Genomic DNA, 20,000 nt, shown 5'->3' with positions numbered 1-20,000 from the left:
CCACAATCTGTGGGGAAATGAAAGTAAAACACAACCACATAGAGATCCCTTACTAAAAAATGAGAGGAAATTGTTAAGCAGTTGAAATGCAGAGTAATTCTTAAGCAATGAAGGCAGAATATTTCAGATTTCAGATGTTTGATTTTTAAGCTAGAGTGCCTATGGCTTTTGCAGACTCTCCTAAGTCCCACTGTAATTTACTGCTGGCACAGATGGCCATACTTTCAGAACATGGGCATTTCTAATACAACAGTTTATGTCTGGCCAAAGAGAAGGGGTAGATATAATGCTGACAGGATAAGCAAAGAACTCCTTTTAAACTGCAGGTAGTTTTTATCACTCTGCAAAGGTGTGTAATGAGTACACTGCAGGTTAAAGACATTTCCTTTTATATAATGTACTTCAAGATTTTTCAAAATTTTACTCCTTTTTATTCACTATGGGTAAGGTTTCTGATTTCTCCTTTCTCTTATTACATCTTGTTTTCACAGCTTTTGGCTGGCAAACAGATACCAACAGTGATATCCACAGGCAGGGAACAAGCTGCAAGGCTGCATCTCAATGGTAAATCCCTGCCAATTATGTTAAAACTAATTATAAATCTCTTTCCTGTAAAATCATAACCCTAGCTGAAAATAATCGACATCCCAAATAGAACATGGGCTACATTTTGAAATAGACTTTTCCCCAAGGTTAATGTGTCGATTGCACATATTCTCAGAAAATAAATAGCTCAATTGCAGCAAGTAGTTTTAGTTTGGTTCATTCTAAATTCATGCACCTTTACAAAAATCATCAGTGAAAACAAGATAGTTCAGTTTTAGTACTAAATCATACTCCATGCTGTATTGCACTTTCAGGAGCTACATCAATTTGCAGTAACTATTTCATTCATCTGGTATTGTTACAGAGTGTAAATCAGGATTCATAAGTGATCAGTTTGTATCCTTTGGGAGGGAGGGATTACATGTAAATAATCCCTTTAATGTACGCATTGCCTCTAAGCATTTCACACAGCAATAAATTGGTAAACTGAATTTGAGCAATTAAGAAATTAAATGAAACTAATAGAATGTGTATTTTAATATTTCTTGGCGGTTATTTGGGGATTAGTGAATATAAAAGCAGCCACTCTCCTTCTGTGTGAGGGTAAACTGCAGCACTTTGATAAACTCTATCTGTCAACTTTTCACGACTGTATTTCAGTCACAACTCCTCTTTTGAAATTCTTCAATATACCTTTCATTCCACAGCTGTATTGTTAACTGCATTAAACTATGAAGTCTAAGTACTCGTTTCAATAGAAGTAATCACAGATCCCATAGTGAATGGAAACAAGACAAACTACCCCAGAACATGCTACTTACAAAATAATTAACACAAAATGTTTGAGGCAGGAAAGGCATCATGACAACCAGAGATTTGCTTCAGTCCTCTCCACTCCACATCCACCTGCTCCCACCTCCCCAGAAAACAGCTACGGTTCAAGGGCAGCCTGAGCTGAAGTGGACTGAGAGTAACATGCACAGGAAGAAATTTCTCTAATAGAAGAAAACCAGAAAAATATGGGCTTTATAGGGCAGGACATTTATCAGACAGAGACCTTGGCTATCTTTCCTTGTCTTCAGGAAGCAACCAAGTGACTCTGATCTGAGAAGCTAATGGTGAAGGAATGTAAGGGAAATTCCAGCACACTATCTGTTACATAAGAAGCACTGTTTATGACCACTGTTACCGAGCCCATGCAAACAGAATTCTAGATGTTCAATTTGGAATTTTACATACATTCTCTAAGAATAAATTAAAAATAAAAAAAAAAAGAGGATTTATTTTTCTGAATAACATTATCATTATCCATTTATTCATTGTTGTTACAAGATATTGCAAATAAATCTGTTTGTTAGGTTATGGACAGGTTAACTACAGCAGTGCTGTGAACATTAAAGATCAAAACTAAAGCAGTTGTATTTTCCTTCTATGGATAAGGTTATAAGAAGAGCTGTGATCTAATTTATTATTTCTTCCAGTTTTAGCTGAAAATGAGAACATTCAAAATTATACTATGACCTAGTTATACTATGGACTATTGTGGTAATAACAACAGAAATCCCTAAGAAAATAATTTCAGTCTCAGATGACAAAAATCAAGAGAAAACATGAACAACATATTACCCATAAGCAGCAGTTTAATAGCATACTTCATTTCAGCCTGTAGCCTAAAAGTTACAGACTCTAAAAGGAAACACTAGACTTTCAGAAGATTCTATATAATTGCACAGTTCATGTCTTCTCATTTGCCAAGCTACTCTTCTTCAGATTTACAGCTCTGAATGTAACAAAATCTTTGTCACATGGTGCACGTAGGATTTTCACCCTTCAAATTAATTTCTTTTTCTCACTGGAAACTAATTCAGTAGCACCCACTGAGTTTTAGACTTCCATGTGCTGCTGGGAGAGCAGCCTTTTCAGGGCCTTACAGCCCAACAAAACACTAAGTATTGTCTGATGTTAAATGTGTGCTGAACTTTCCTCAAGGTAAATGGGATGCAAATGAATGTTTGGTTGTTTTATTTAATATGGATGATCTCATGCACCTTTGAACTGTTCTGCTGCCAGCTGCCACTTACCACTAACAGAGAGGTAAATTTTATAGGATATGCACTGGGCCATTTTAAACTAATCTCCACAAAAAGAAAATAGTTCATTGGGAGTAAAAAAAAGGCCTGATAATGCCACCTCTGCAAGTTGCTTTGATGGGTGTAAGAAAGTGGGAGAAAAGTCCAAGGTACTCTGGCTGGCAGTGCAGCCACACAGCTTTTACTTTACTTCCATAATCATTTATAAAAACACAGCAAAATGAACTGTGCTCCTATCATAATGTACAACCTCTCAGTACCTCATGTACAATAACACCTTCATGACAATCAAGCTGCATTGCTTCTGCTTCTTTGTACAACACTTTGCTTCTTTGTACAACACTTTGCGCGACTAAGAGCAGCAAGTGACAAGGTTGCCCAGTTAACTGAGATTGATTATTGTTGCTTCAGCGCATCCATAATCATGATGCATGCAGCATGGAGAGATGGAATTATTTTCATACACTGCCCTGATTGGTAGAAAAAGCCTTCTTTTCTAACTGAACTGAAAATGTATAGAATGCATGCAATATGCTCTAGAGGAATGGGTACTGTGGTAGCTGCCAAAAGGTCTCATGCCATGCATGCCTGTGAGCAAGGTGAGTCCTGCATGCTGACTGCATTTGCCACTCTTCAGTCACTGTGGTCATCACTATAAAGAACATAAATTTACCAGTTGTTACCACTCTGCAGTATCTCAGATACTACTGTTTTACTATGAACAATAGTGAGAATCCAAAAGAAGCACAAGAAATGAGTGTGGTACTTGGTGGAAAGTACAGCAATTGTAGGTCTGGATTTTATTTCAGTAACATTGGTTTTACAGCTGGTTAACTGTACTGACTTCAAAAGAATTGCTGCAGATTGTTACTAATGAAGTGACTATAGAGTGTGAACCTCTGTATCTGCTCACAGCAATAGGAAACTGAAGATTCTTTAGGAGAAAAATGGGTTAGCACATTTTTTTTTCTTTTCTTTTTCAGCATATATTTTTAAAGCCATTTCCAAAAATCTCAGAGGACTTAACATTTTAAAGAAGTCACTGTTATGCCATAAAATTCTGGAAGTTATAAACATATCTAAGACATTGGCACTTCATATTTGGCAACTTCACTGTTTAGTGACTAGCAGAACTGTTCTAAAGTTCAGGTGACTTCTCAAAATCAGAATTTTGGGAGGATGTGATTCCTGGGAAACAAGGAGGAATTTGCCTTTTTCAACAGACATATCAATAGCCTTTGCTATTCCTCCTTACTGAGCAATGCAGTCTAACTGTGCTAAGACAACAACAAAAGTTAGTGCTACAGTAAATCTCATTTGATCAAATGGATTAAACAGTACTTTGAGATTGTGGAAATGGACAGTGCACTTCAAACTCCTTAATGATTAAAGAGTGATTTATTAAATATTTTTAAGGTGAAATATGGTTACAAATAGCTCAGTAAGACAAAAAAGCAGTAATATATCTATACCATGATGAATTTTCTATATTAGGATTAACACACCAATTGCAGATAGTTAAATAAGCATTTAAATTATTAATTTTCTCATTATTTCATGTTTCTTAAGATACTAAGTTCCATGTAGCCCAACACAAAAGATTAGAGATGAAATATGAAATACAATATGAAAATCACTACACTGTACTACAATTTATAAAATAATATATCAACAAGAAAGTGAAATACAATGTAATGTGATATCAACATTAGAACGGGTTTTCCTCTGGACTAATGGGTATGATACCTCTCCATAACTTTTACAGATCATGAGACTTCTGAATATTGAACTGCTTGGGCAGAAATGCTATGTTCTTTCCCAATCCATCTTTCAATTTTAATTCACATATCTCAAGGACAGAAACTGAAAAACCATCTGGATAAAGTTATGTGTATGCTAGCAGAAAGAGGAGAGAGAAAAACTTATCTTCAATACTGAATCAAATAGAATAAAAAAAGACTTTCAATTATTGTACACACGTGTATATACACACAGCAGTCTGTAACTCATTTAGCTTAGGTTACAAAAAAAAATTTCCATGAAATAACAGCAATTTTCATTAAACTGTTGATAGCAGTGGAGGCACTTTCAATTTAATTTAATGTGGGAATATAGAACAAGATTCAAATTACCCTTTCAGGAAACGAGTAAAGTCTTTGCAGTGTCTTCCCAAAGGCCAGGGTCAATTTTCCAAAAGCAGCCTTTGATTTTGGATGCTCAGCCTGAGACAACTCTTTGGAAAATTTTGCCATGGATATAAAATCCTTAATATCTTTATGTTAGGCAGCTATCAGCTAGAGAGTTTTCCTGTTGGGACAGGGTGGGGGGCTTGTAGTTTTCTGCAGCTGATATCAAGTGGCACCTACTCTGTCAGGAGCAAGTATATTCAAGGCAGCTAATACTAGCACTGGGTATTAAACAGGTATCTTTGGACACCTGCTTATGCTCAACTCAGGTCCCATTTTCTCTTATACCTTTGGTTTTATTTTCTCTTCATCTTTTACAGAGATTGTCCATGGCAGTTCTCTGTAACGCTAACCTAAGAATGAAGGAATTAAAGATCTTTGTACAAGCCTCTATGACCCTGTGCCAGTCAGGGAAAGGAGCCCTTCCAATGGACTAAGAAACTTGCAGTCTGAATCCTGACCAAGACCATGGTGGTGTGGGAGGAAGCCTCTAAATTAAGCCACTCCTGTAACTTCTGCCTTTAAGAATTTATCAGCATGGATTTGACCAGGTATATAGTAGGAAATTGGGGTACTGGCTCAAAGATCAAATTTCACACCTTTCTCAAACTTTTTCTAAAACATATTTGCACTTTACAAAGTTGAGCAACAAAAGAAAAGATTCTACTCTTTCTTTGGAAAAGAGGAGAGATTTCTCATTCACTTTTCCATAAAGACTGTGGAAAATATCCCCAGAACCTCTCCTTTGCTTAAATGATTATTCTTGTGTTTCAAGCCAGCCCATCTCTTTCTCAAGGCAGTCATAGGTCTTCTCTACTTCCATCTCAAATTCTCTCCCTTTCCTTTAGTCTCTTTTTGTGTCCCTCTGGAAAATTCCATCTGTTTTTATTGCTACTCAGAACTGGAGGTCATTTCAAGTTTGAAAGATACAAAACTCTTACATTACTACATTCAGATTTAGGAGCTGAAAGGTGAGAGCAAAACATAGCTGCCAAGATATTTAGCTTCAGTTTTATAAACTGTGAAGAAGACAGGAAAATAGGAGCACATAGAAAAGCAAAGCAGGAAGTTGCAGAGAAAGGCAAGAGTTATACGTGATGCAGACAGATACCGTCTCCAAATAATTGCCTTCCTCTTAAAAGTGATTAGTCATATTGATCACTTAGAGTAATACTTTCCACAGTGAGATTATTTCAGGATTCACAAATGTGTTGGTGGAGGGGGACATGCTGATGGTTTTGGTGTCTATAGCTGCTTTTGTGCTATTCCTTCAATGTTAAATTAGCCATTAGCCACAGATCTAGACCCTAAACATATTGCAGAAAAATGCTGTGTTGTGTCTTTTTAAACCTTTCAATTGGTTTACATTTGTCCTGGGTCTGAAATGTTCCATTCTGTGAGTACTTGAACATCTATGTGACTAATGGAATGGAGTATTTTGGGGTGTCCTCTGGGTATCCTGTATCCTCCCACACTAAGGATGAACCTCACAACTCGTATGCCACTCCTTTCAGTCACAACATTAACATTACATCATGAGAACTGACATTAAAATTTAATGACCTTCGGCTTGGCACTTCACTTTGGGAAGGCACACTGATGTTACAGCAGATTTCAACTTGATACCAGACTCACTACAGCATTAGCCCATTCTCAGCAGTCAGTGAGCCTTATTCAAACATCCTGGAGTATCCTTTCCTCATTATGTTTCTTGTCCTCAGCTACAGTTGCAATATTTGGTAGTGGAGATCACCTGTTAGCTTCTGCTGTGGAATAAATTTCCTTCTTCCCGCACAAAAAATCCATTATTCTTGAAGAAGGCGTAAATCTAGCTTAGTACTCCATTTGTTTTCCAGCAGCAAAATGAATGATCTTGTTTCAATTACATTTACAGTAAAAAATATAGCATTTACAGTATTTGAGTACAGTGACTTTGGCTGTTTTATTTATGAATATTGATTTCTGCATAAGGGTACCATTTCTGCTTTACTCTTACTTTTTTGGTGAATGAGCACACTAATATTGGCTCTTAGGTGAGTCACAGCAGGTACTGCATAAAATACTGCTGAGACTGTAAGAAAGCTCTTGTCATACTATTTAGCAACACAATGGCAACAAGGATGAGAATAGAATATTTCTCTCTGGGTGTTAGTTCTTACATATATTGATGTCTACAAAAGTTTTATTATCAGAAATCAGCAGCTTTCAACCAGACTTTTTAGCAGTAAGTGCTGGAATTCTAAACTACTGCATGCAGTGAGAAAGTGGGGTTTTTTGCCTTACTTCAAATACCAAAACAACAGAAATGGCTACAGGGTGGCAGTATATCAGTTACCCTAACACTATACCTAAAAGAGGCATTCCTAGGGTAGATCTAATGTTTTGTTCCTGCGGTTTGGAGCTGCCAGTGAGATGCTAAGTACCATATGGACTGTCTTCTCTCTATTCATATCTGTCCACTAGAGACAGAGTGGAAATCACTGATGACACTTCAGCTACCTCCTTGACCTCCAGCAGCCACAAGTTTCTCTTAAAAAACCTAACTAAACTAAAAACCCAAACAAAAACCCAGCAGAAAATAAACAAATAACACCACCCACACAACTGTGGGGGTTTTCATTTGATCAGTTTTACACATTCTAAGAAAAATGCTGCACTTAGTACTCTTCCAAATTGAATAGGATCAAGGTTAAATATGAGGCAAAATAAAGTTACTTTTGTTTGAGGGAAAAAAATGCTCATGAGGTAAATAGCCCAAAATCTCAAACTTAAAACACATAAATCAAGTAGAGATACAGATAGTCCAAGGTGCATAGATGGAGTTGACTTTAATGGAACAAAATAAAGAGATCCTTTCATATTCAAAGCAGTCTATAGACTAACTGGACTACTTGTATTCAAACATGACATCTATTAGGCATTCAGAAATAAACATTGCAGTGGATAGTGGGTCTTCATAATGGGATGGATTTTGCAGGGCATTAATTATTTTATTATTTTATTTTCATGTAGTGATGTATCAAAAATGCCCTGGGAAGAAAATATCTAGATAGAAAATAAATACAGGGGCCTCAGTTTTGTCTTTTCTAGCATTCCAGTTTGAACTGTCCCACTGGTTTAAATGCATTTATGTATGTAACAATAAATAAGAGTAAGAATTATCCAAGAGTATGTATATTCCCTTCTGTTGAAGTGTTTGATTTCTGAAGCTAATTTAAGATTTAGCCTCATCATCAATGTAAATAAAGAAAGAAATAAACCTGATATTCCAAACTTTTGGAATATGTTTTATCAAGTAATTTACAGATTGTGATAGCTTGGTTTGGTTGGATAAGAAAACATACATCCATCTTCAATTAAAGAATGGAGATCTACAAATATGACGCAGTTGATTGCTTCCTATTAAATGCTCAACTTTTAGAGATTCACACAATGACCTGGGAGCATGTATATTCTCCCAGCTCTGACATTTCTACTTGGCAGCCATGTTATTTTATCAGCACAGTGTCAGCCAACGGGATGTGTGGCTTCAAATTTCATCCATTATCCACTCTATTATGTGTGCAGTATCTCACAGACCATTTAGAGAACTGACTTGACCCAGTGAGAAAAAGTGAGGAAAGCTAAAAGCAACAAAGCATTAGTAAATATCTGCAGAAAGTCTAGGGGTGCTAGAAATGGCTTAGTCCACACAGAGTTGGCGTGAGGCACATCCCTGATAGCTACATTGCTTCACTTAATTAATCTGGTTCCATATCTCATTTTCTAATTTCTATCAGCAAATATGTGCTGACAACTAGTAACTTACCACACCCTTTCACTTAGCTTGAAAAATCTACTTCAAATCAAAATTACTACTAAAAAAAGGAAGAAAACTTATCAAATGTAAAATTAGATTAGGAGTCAATCAAAATCCAACTGTGAATTTATCATCTCAATGAATTTCAATGAATGGTTTAAAATCTGTTGAAAATCTATTTGAAAATGAATATGTAATAATACAGGCATATCTCTTTTTCAAAGCTAGTATTGTCAGATATATTCTGTGCATTATAATTCATGAACAGGGTAGATGACTATTTGAGAAGTATTAAAATGAGCTGACTTTTCAATACAAGTGTCTGGACAATAAGTTTTTGTATTCTTGGCCATTCAGAAATGTAGACAATTGTGCTAGAAAAATAATGTGTATTGTAATATTCATTGTACAGTAGTAGTATAGTAAGTGGCAATTCTGGACATTACAAGAGACACAAGGATTATTTTCTGTGATTGCACAGAGAATACTTGGATTTCTTGTGAAGCTTTTGCATTGGAAATGAGATTCATCAGTCTGAACAGGGCAGGGTTAGAGCCCTTAGCAACATGCTTATTTTGTAGAAGGTCACTCAATAATAACTTCCTCTGCCCTCCAAGCTTATTAAGACTGACTGGCATATATTAATGAAAACACCTGATTCTCCAACCATAAAACCCAGACAAAGACTTTATTTTAATATTAAGGAAGGAACCCTTAATTAGCAGGGTTTCAAAAATGTCAGCTTCTTCTATTAGCTGTTCTGGTCCATCAAAGCCATAATCCCTACTGTCAAATTTCATCACATGATAGACAGTTTGCTGGCTATCTTTTTTTTTTCTTTTAACTGATCATACTGACTGAAGCTTTTTATTTTGCCATCACATTTAACAAGTTTGTATGCATTTCATTGTTACACTGCTGATTTTACTCCTTTTAAAGTCTGCCTGTGTCAGCTAAAAGAAGAAAAAATCTGGGAAAACACAAAGTATTTCATATTGATACACAGACATATAATTAAAGACTTTTGGGGAGAGTTCTCATTCATAATATTGATTCTTTTCTAGGGCATGCAAATGTGCTTCTGTGAAAACACGAATAAAAACCACCATTCACAGATGAATTTCCATTTCAGGCATGTTAAGAGAAAAAAAAAATACAAATGCTTGAAATATTGCAAAGACCTTTAGAGATGCATGTTCTTTAGAATTAACCCACCACACATCTTCATGCTGCATAAAATTTGTTCAAGTAGATATTGCTTGCACTGCCCTCCAAATGAGAGATCACATCAAATTTTTCTGAAATAAACATACCAATTTAAAACTATTTACATTCTAGCTTCATTCAGCATTTCCATGTTTGTTAAACATTCACAGTCACAGGAATCTATTTTTTTGGCTTAGAAGAAAGCAACAGAAGACTACTGTTCTGTCACAGACTTCTAAATGTCCCATCTAAACTCTCTCAAACACGGTCTGTGGATTTGATAAAGGCAGCACATACCTATGTAGGTTTTTGCTTCTTTAACAAGAAAAGAAAAATTTATATAGAATTTGTAGGATGACATTGTATTTAGATGAAGTACACTACTAAGGTCTTTCCATCCTTTTTTTTTCTCCAAATACTTCCTCTTAAAATTTTAGATTTATTTATTGATAATTTATGCAACGCTGCACATACAACAAATGATACAGTATAAACAAGTCTTAGTATTGAAGTTATAACTGAGTCCAGGTAAGAAAAAAAAATCCCAGTATTTAAGAAAAAAGAACTTTCTGAGTGGAAGAGTATGGGTAACATTTGCATTTTAACCTAGGAGAGAAACAGTCTGAAAAAAAAAGTAAGGGACGCTAGAGTTAACAGATGAGAGGTACAGGCATCTGCCAAGAACTGGAGGCGGCATGAAAAGCACCAGAAAGCCAAAATCAGTGAAGGAAATTGAGGCAATCTGAGACATTGCAATCTAAAAATCTGTGAAGCAGAGTTGTCAGAAAAATTAAAATGTTGGGATACTTACAGGCATGTAAGAAAAAATCATAACAATCACAGTTTACTCAGATTGAGGCAAAAAGTGAGACTGAGGTTGGAGGAAGAGGGGAAGATTACAGAACTGCAGGTAACCAAATGATTAAGAAAATGATAGAGATGAGTAGACAAATTTTGGATGGCTTTGTATACAGGCTGTTATGGAAGGCATGGAGAGGTAAACATGATAGTAAATCTGGATAACAGGATGACACGGTAACAGTCAATTTTAAGTTGAGAGAGAAAGAAGAATGGTAAAGATATGTTTATAGATGTACTTTAGCAGTACTTGGCACTACTGAAGAGCAGAAAGGAAGGGGAGGTTTTGTGGCCTGAGAGATGCACATGGACTGCAAAGAGCCACAGGTTCTGAAGACAAAAAACACCTTTAGACCTCAGTGCTATTTTTTGTATCTTAAATGCTGCAACACATAATACATTTAGGAAACAGTAGGCCAAAAGTTCACTTCTGCTTCGACAGAGATATGGCCAAGAAATGAAGGAGGTGTTTGAAACACAACTGCAAGGGTCAGTAACAATGACAATACTCACAGAAGCAAGAGAAAAAAAATAAATCCAATACTCAGAATCATAGAGGCTGATGGAAATTTTTGGCAGAAATGAGAGGTAAATGGTGAAAATAGGGCTGAAGTCAGAGAAACATTTGGAGAACAGAGGGAAACTGAGAGCTAATACAGGAGATAGAGAGGGAGAAATCAGAGATCTGACCACTGAGAAGTGCGGAAACCAAGGCAGGAAGCGGTGTTTCTGAGGGAGAATGACAAATACAATGCAGAGAATAAGACCAATAAAGGAGAAAAGCAAAATATATTATTTGCTAAAAGATAGTCTGTAATCTGACTCACTAGCTACACCTTGGCCATGTAACTCAGATATCTAGTGAAAATATAACTTTCCTACCCCAGGAAAAGAATTCCAGTTCTTCACACTGTAGAATTCTTCCCATAGCTAATAACTACATAAAGTTACATGTGTTTACTGAAGATCCTTGTACCAGTGTCTTTTTGAATGCTCTGTTAGACTTTACTGCTTCCTGAGTGCCTATATCTATTGCAAGTGACCAAGTGCGTTTTTGAGGTGAACTTACACCTAGACAATGCATTCATTTCAATGGGTTTAAGTGACTGTGAACATTTACTCATATGATTTCTCTTTCATTTAATTAATTTAGTAATGTAACTCACTATTTAGAACAGAAGAGTTCCTTGACTTTCAAATGATACATCTACGGAGTGGAGCAACGGTGGATGGCAGCAAGATAATGAGGCCAACTAAGGCCAATTAAGTTCAGTTCTCCCTCCAGCATCACTCACAGTACCTACTAACTAAGAACCAGTTAAACAGGAAAGCTATATTAGTTTTAGACTGCACAATCTTTATCTTGCGAGGTATATGACCACAAACATTAGTTTTGAAAGCAAATTTTTCCTAGAAATACATCCAATTAAAGTTATTTGTCAAAATATCTGTGAGTCACTTTTGGGATTCCACTGCAGAGTACAACACAAAAAATATGGTCCCCACTTTCAAGCATTTTTACCAAGTAAGCATATATTTTAGGCTTTTCCCTTTCTTTTATTAATTTTTAAAAATTTTTTATATTAAATGGTTTCCTTGCTTTAATTTTTATTTTGCTCCCACAGCTAATGCATGCCAGCATCTATCTTACACAACAAATCACAGTGAAGGTACTTTTGTTACTTCTTTGAACAGTCCTGTTGTTCTGGCAGCACATGGGTTCTGTCAGAGTCCAGTGTCTATCTTGTACTGCTCCCATTCTGAATATGCAGTTGATTCCATGGGTATTGTATAAGAACACAGAACAAAGAGAGGGAGAAGGAAAAAAGAGCAAGAGAGGCTTTTGTGATTGTCAGGATTCAGATGTTATGTGTCTGGCTAAGGCTATGATCTGGAAATGTCCAAGATCTGGTATGTCTTGCTAGCCATCACCATGCAGTCCTATAAAAATTGCATAGAAGGGAAAGGCTCCAGGTACCTAACATACCAATAATTAAGAAATTCCCCAACACTTCTCTTTACAGCGGCCTTGGCAAAGAAATAATATCAGGCCTTGATTGCACTTTATGATATCCTCCATATTCTTTCTCATGACGCCCAACATTTGGGCAACTTGTGCACATCCAGTTGTCAATTTCAGAGAACTATCCATAGTGACTCCAAGACCTTTTTCCTGAGGTGTAACTAATGCTCTAGTTGAACATAGTTAATAGTAGTCTCTGCTATTCATGGAACCATCTCATCCAAGAACAAAATTACATTAAAAATGGTTTGTTATATTTTAGGTATGACAGCATCTTAAACCTCAGATGTTCTGTAGCCGTGCTTGTAATACCTCCTTGGGAAACTATGTGGTGTTGCCTTGCTGCTGGATTCCAGATGGTGCACCACAGCCTGGAACCTTCTGTGCTTGACTTGCACTTCCTAAGCCTCCGTTCAGCATTATGATAGCATTTTATTTTAAGTTGTTTTAAATCATACATGGGTGTGTAATATGTGTGTTTTATATCAGATGCAGCCAGAATGGTGCTTTTACGGACTGATGGTCCCTGAATACAGCAAGGGATAATGAGGCTTATGTGAGGAACAGAAGGGAGAGAAAGGTAAAAAACCAGAAGGATAGCATAAGGATGCAGGTAAATGAATATAATTGACTTTTTTCAGCTGCTACAATTTTGGGTGAGAAATTCTGGGGTGCCCTCTTTAGAGCAATGCCACTTTTGCGTTTCAGAATGGTCAGTTTTTCACTGACAGGCAAGAATTTCAAAACTCTTCAGTTGGAAAAGAATGTTATAATCACTGACTGGAAATTCTGCCTGCTGGCAGTGTAAGCTATTATTTTTGTATATAGTGTGCACAATTAATACTAGTGTATTTGGACCAATTTGTGCTGCAAATAAAGCTGTGGCCTTTCCTTGCCAAAAAGAGTGTAATTTCAAGCCATCAGGATTTGCATCTTGGGAACGGATGGAAAATGAATATGCCAAAGATAAAAAGAAAAAAATAAAGAAATGGTAAATCACTGAAAGTAAGAGAAAGAGAATGATGCTCAATGATAGTTCAGTATGACGTTTTGTTTCTTGCCTTTTCTCTTACCGTAGGAAAGAACTAAAGCAAGCTAAATGAGATCTCAATATAAATATCTAATTAGGCTTTTGCAGCCCAAAAACTGCCATAAACCACATTTTCCTGTGTCTACAGTCTATACTCAAAATGTAATAAAATTCTTACATTTCAGACTTTATGGGAGTTTGGAAGTACAGACTGCATTGACTGGAGTGCATGGTATATAGCCCAAAAGATTAAATACATTGCTAAGGATATACAAATTTCCTATTTCCTTTTCAAAGCTGGTTTACATTTTTATACTTCTCTGCAAAATGCTTTTCACTAAATTCCCCTGTAAGTGTTTTTACACATTGAACTGACTTTTCAAAAGAAAGTAGAAGCTTCGTGACAGAAGCTGTACAACACCTGTGCATGCCTACGTACGACTTAATTCTCTTTCCTACATGTAAGCCTCTCAGTGGATTTTTTTAAAGCATTTTGAAGCATTCAGACACAAATACTCAGAGTCTGCTATGGAGATGAGTTTGAGCATGAAAGAATCATCTGCATTGTTATCAATTAAATTGCCATCAGTACTGCAAGCACCTTTGGCAGGGTTCCAGGCTCCAGAGAGTTTGGATTGACTGACAGTACCAGGAATAAGGGTGAAATGGACTCTCACCTTTGCAGCACTGATAGAAGCCCTATATAAATCACTTGATATATAAATATTTATTTATCAACATTACGCTAGTCAACAGCATGGTGTGGTCTGCACATATTTCATAAAGAAGATTGTTTACATTTTCTGAACTCAAGGTAAAAGTCAGCATGACCTGATGCTCACTAGTTAAGAGGATTTTTTTACTATTAATATGTCATAATTGCCAGGGTCTTCACAAAGCAAACAGATTAACTCCTAACTATATAGGGACTGGTCTTACATTCTTATACGCTAAAGAAAAAAATGAACTTCTGAAATTAACTGCACCACAGCTCACTATACTGACACATTTGATCTTTTCCAAATCCAAGAGTACATTCTTAGCATATTATCTGTGTCAGCTTCACAAAACTATTACAGTTTCACTTTTTCTTTGTGTCTGTAATGGTTCCCCATCATCCTGATAAGTGGGCAGTCATCTCCCCCTGCATAGATAGAGCTGTGAAGAAGAATTAGATTTCAACACTTATGTAACAGAGATTAATTGATTGATTAGATTATTAATTAAAGTTTCCATTAAATTCTCTTTTTAAAAAGCACAGGATTGTGGATCCCCAGGGTTTTTTCTAACCCTTGAAATCATAAACAAGAGAATGCATAACTAAACGTTGTACCTTATCTTGTGAAGAATAATTAACCCAGTGGATGCATTGCTATGAAGAAAACATTTTTTTCTTCCAAAATATACTTTTTTCCCCCCTACAAACCTTAGGAAAAAGAAAGCAGTTTTTGGGTTTCCCCTACTGCAACAAAGGAACAGACACAAAAAGTAATGTTTTAAACACAGATTTAAACATATGTATGCCTGATTGTGTGCACTGTTTGGGTTTGATATGCTATACACTTTTAAGAAAAGATAAAGAAGTGAAAACATGACTTGTGTTGTTTTAGATTTGAACTGATGGTCTACCTAGAAGTTCCAGCCATATAATATTTGAGAGATTGTAGAAAAATAAAAACAGCAAGTGGCCTTTTAGGTAACCCATAATTAAAAGCAATTTTGAGCTGTCTTTTCAGGGAAGCTACCCAGGGGAAGTATTTGCTACCTGTTTGACCTTCACAATTGTGAGTCCTTGGCAGTGTCAGCGACCCTCTGAACTGAATTCAAAACTAATCTCTAACAGAAAAAGAGAAACAGAACTCATGCAAATCATATTAATTCCAACATTTCCCCAGTGAGCTGGGTATAAACTACAGCCTAATTAAATATTTTTTAACGATGTGAGTAATTTTTGCCAAGGGGCGGATTCAGGCGAAAATTTAATATGAGATCACAAAAGCTGTTCCCAGCGTTGATTCTGTAAATTAATGACTATCTGCCTTATGATAAAAACATGCTGCCAAGAATGAAAATGAAGTCAGCAAAGCTTGCTCTATTTGTCTAACAACCAAATATGCAGAATGCAAAACTTTAAAGGATATGGAAAATTTCTATTGTCTGTATGATATATTCCTGATAAAGATGCATGACAGCATAAAGCTGCTTTATGTTATTCCAGACTATCAATTCTTATTAGTTATCACTAATATAGCATTAGCTATTGTTAGCTATGAACTTTAGTGAGACAGTGCCAAGCACCAATGTCAAGAACCTGAGAGGTATTCATTTATGTGTGGGCAGGATAATGTGCTATTGACCATTTCCTGAACTGGGTGTCTCTGAGACACACTGAATGTGGCACAATTTCTTAGAGCTGCTTACAAAAATTCAGGCATCTTACCTAGCACTTAAAAAGACCTTATCATTGTAGTATCTGGGTACCAATCTTAAGTGCCTGTCAGAAAGAAAATCTCATTAAACCAATGTTATTAGTGTTTTCAAATAATAAATGCACAAAAATCAAAACTATGATCAAGAGAAACTGTATAAAGGAACAAGAATTACTCATGCATCAATCTGTCCAGATTTTTATCATGATTTGGAAATTAAACAATAAGCCTTATGTGATTAAAAGGCTGCTTTACGAAGTATAGTATTAGATCAGATATTGAAGATATTCTAATTCAAAATCCTCGGCCTAACCAATAAAAGACTCCATGCTCTTTGTTCGTCTCATGCTAACCTAACTTGTAACAAGACAGACAGTTAACACCAAGGAATTACAAAGCACTGCCAGATGACAGGTGAGCAGGACTTTGGTAGCACCCTGGTCAAGAGGCCAGCCCATTGTAAGGGCTTTGCAGCCTTATTTATTTAAATTTCTGCCAGTGTTGGCCACTGAGACTGAATTTACAGCTTTTCAATTAAAAGGTCATTCTGTGCTAACCAGCACGCCATTGCCTCATTATTATCATAAAATTAGTGAGAAAAGACTAGCATGAATAATATGAAGGAGACAATCTGAAAGGTGAAGAGGCGTGATTTTCTTGCTTCATGAGAGATGGGAATAAAGCTTGCTGTTTAGAAACAAATATTTTGCTTATAGTGCATGAAATAAACACTTTACCATTTCTTTCTACTTCAGAACAAATAAATTGGTCATTTTCTGTAAATTAAGCTTGACAGATGAAAGAATGGTTTACGACTGCTGAACAGTGTAAGTTAGGACAGAGCTTCATATGAGATGAAGTATCTCTGTGAGATTTCAAGTTTCAAAGCATTGCAATAGCACTTTTTTATTTCTTAACTAGAGCATAGCCTTTTTGTAAGTGTAATAATTTAAAGCTTTTAAATAAAAACAATAACTCAGACAGTTAATATCAAATAAATCTTAGAGTATTTATTAATTTAGTATTGAAAACTGAGAATGTAATTTAAAATTCAATGTGCCTGTGAACATGCTAGAACTTATAGAAATGTAAAATACAGAAAGGGTGAGGACTTTTGCAAGTCCCCTCAAAACACTGGGAGAAACTACTCAATCTATCATATACAAGCCACAGAATGTGAAGGCTTCCAAGCAGCCACAAAGCCCTCCAATATGCACAAATAGAGGAAAAAATCCCAAACATAAAAGTGTGATACACTTTAGAATAATGACAATGTTTCAAACTCACAATTTAAAAATTTTTACCTAATGAAAACCTGGAAGCTATTCTAGTTTCAGTCTGAAAGCACAGATCATCATTGAGGGAAAATTACTAATTTTTGCTCAACACTGGTAATAAGTTGTAAGCCCCTGGAACAGGAACAGTAAGCTAGAGAGCATGAAACAATTTGCAGGAAGAGCACTTAGAGATTACAGCCGAACACTTTAATGTCCTCCATTCTCTGCAGTCACCTGCTCTTCGTTCAGACCATGACCCACTCTCCAAGAGCTTTGTTCTCTTCTAGAACAACTCATCCTGTACCCAGCACCTCTGCTGAACACAGACATAGCCAGCTAGTGGCAGCCCTGACCTGCTGCTTTGGATAACCTGCTTGAGTGGCTTAAAGAGAGATGCCATAGCCCAAATTGAGAGGCTGAGGTCCTTTGCTTAATGAAGCCTGACTGAACATGTTTTTTTAATTATGCTCTCACTTGTTTCGTTTTCCAGGAATGGAGATAGTCTTGCACATGTGAAATAGTCAGAAACTTCCCCATGGATTTTCCCACATCACAAAAGAAAAAAAAAGAAAGGAACATGGAACATGAAATTCAAGTTTCCAAGACACCCCACTCCTGAAACTCCCCCTCTGGAGAAACCAACTGCAGAAGGTAAAAAAAAAAGAAAATCTAGTAATTTATTTCCTATATTGTACAGGATCTTATGGAGACCTTCAGTCTATAAGAGCACATGAAAGGAGAGTTGATGAGGTAACATACAGAGAGAAAGGAAGAAGTCTCATGTCTATCTACAGTTTTTATTTTATGCAGCTTTAGCTGAGAGATCTTGTGATAAAAGCGTGCCAATATTTACTGCTCTGTGCATCACAAATCCCCAAATATATAATTAAATAGAAGTAAATTTGATAAAAACAATAAAAACATTTGAAAGACTAGAGTAAGTTAGGTGTCTACAGACCTTTGAGAATTAATCAGCTGATTTTAAAGCCCTGTGTAACTACAGATACACAGCAGAAAATTTCAGTCGTGCAGTTCAATTTAAGGGTAGAAAAATACAGATGCATAATTTCAAAAAAGAAACATAAATCAGGCCTAAGTCCTTTGGGAGTACTAACTCTAGACTAAATAGCTTGGCCAAATAACAAAAAATAACGCATGAAGAGTAGGGGAGAAAATAACATTGTATACAGAGAGAAAGAAAAACTGAACAACTGTACTTCAAGTCCTATTTTTTGATTCTCGTAAAATCTAGGAATTTTGAAAAGAGTTTGCCTAAATAACCCTTTTGTATGGTTATTTTTTTAAAGAATTATTATTTACAGAGGTATTCATAGTTGTGTGAACCACTGGCCTTTGCAGGATGGGCAACTTGCATAATATAACTGCAAGACTTGCAGTTACTTTGTGTTTTCCTAACAATCCTAGACTCTAGGATCATGCAAATAGTATAGAAATTTAGCCTGCCTCTAAAGGTGGAGAAAGTTGCTAGCCCATAATGTAAAAGACTTCAAAAACTTGAAAATCCACAGAGTTAAAAACATGTTTACATTTCTGATGCTTAAGACAAGACCTTGGTTTTTCCCCCTAACCAGTTATCTTTTAATGCTTCAAGTTATTGACAACACTTTGGCAACAGCTGTTTTGTTTAGATCTTAAAGGGCCTGACGCACTCCTCACAGATGCTAGCAGATCCCATTTTTTAATTTATTTAGATTGTTGATCACATCCTCAGACCACAATGAGGGTGCTAATAAAAAGCACGGAGGTTACATTATTTTTGCCGGAATTTTGTTCCACAATAAGGCTTTGAAGACAGCTTATGCTGTAAAAACTAATAAACATGTGTTAGATTTTCTGTGTGCAAGGCAGAATATTTCTATTAAGTGTCTGGACCCCTTCATGTTCAGTTTGTTTATGGAATGGGATTTTTAAACATTACCAGCAGATTTTTTTATAATCCAGTGTGTGAAATGCTGCAAGAAGCATAAAAAGCCTTTTCAAAGATTCAGAACTGAGATGTGCACTATTGTGTTGAGGCTGTAGATTTCACTCTCATTCCAAGCCACCAACCTCTTTTCCCTTTTCTTTATTTGGCAGAGTTTGGCTTCTGAATGGTGGGTGAATCTACAGCAGCTGTAGTAAGAAGCAGTCTCAAGCCTTGAATATTTAAACAGGGTTTTGCACATCCTACTAAATGCAGCCATTTATTATGGTTGATAAAAGAGTACACTGATAATGCCTCAAAGTCCTCCAGGAAGAAGAAACTCCACTTCTCACAGTTTCAATAGTCATTACTCATACCTTTACCTTAACTAGTAAGTTTAGTATCTGTTTTGTTAAACCTTATATAAAAAAGACTGTATTCATATTTGCAGTAGCAAAAAAGACTATATTCATATTTGCAAGGGTGTCATCTTACACATAAAAAACTAGTTCTAAATATTTGAAACACATTTTTTGAGAATTTATTTGCCTGACCATAGCTTTAGCTGGTCTAAATTACAGCAAAATAAACTCTAAATATAATTAAATTTTCCATCCACTGGGTCTCTTGGA

The 20,000-nt window shown here is 36.0% G+C and overlaps 1 protein-coding gene across 3 annotated transcripts in view; it reads right to left on the bottom strand.

Annotated features, from left to right (window-relative positions):
* NPAS3 (neuronal PAS domain protein 3) overlaps positions 1-20,000 on the bottom strand; it is a 586,683-nt gene that overhangs the window by 97,780 nt on the left and 468,903 nt on the right. The window lies entirely within an intron of this gene.

Source organism: Ammospiza nelsoni, chromosome 6 (genome assembly GCF_027579445.1).
Source record: "Ammospiza nelsoni isolate bAmmNel1 chromosome 6, bAmmNel1.pri, whole genome shotgun sequence".
Taxonomy (NCBI): domain Eukaryota; kingdom Metazoa; phylum Chordata; class Aves; order Passeriformes; family Passerellidae; genus Ammospiza; species Ammospiza nelsoni.
The sequence above is the reverse complement of the archived record's forward strand: the minus strand, read 5'-3'. Positions and strand labels throughout refer to the sequence as shown.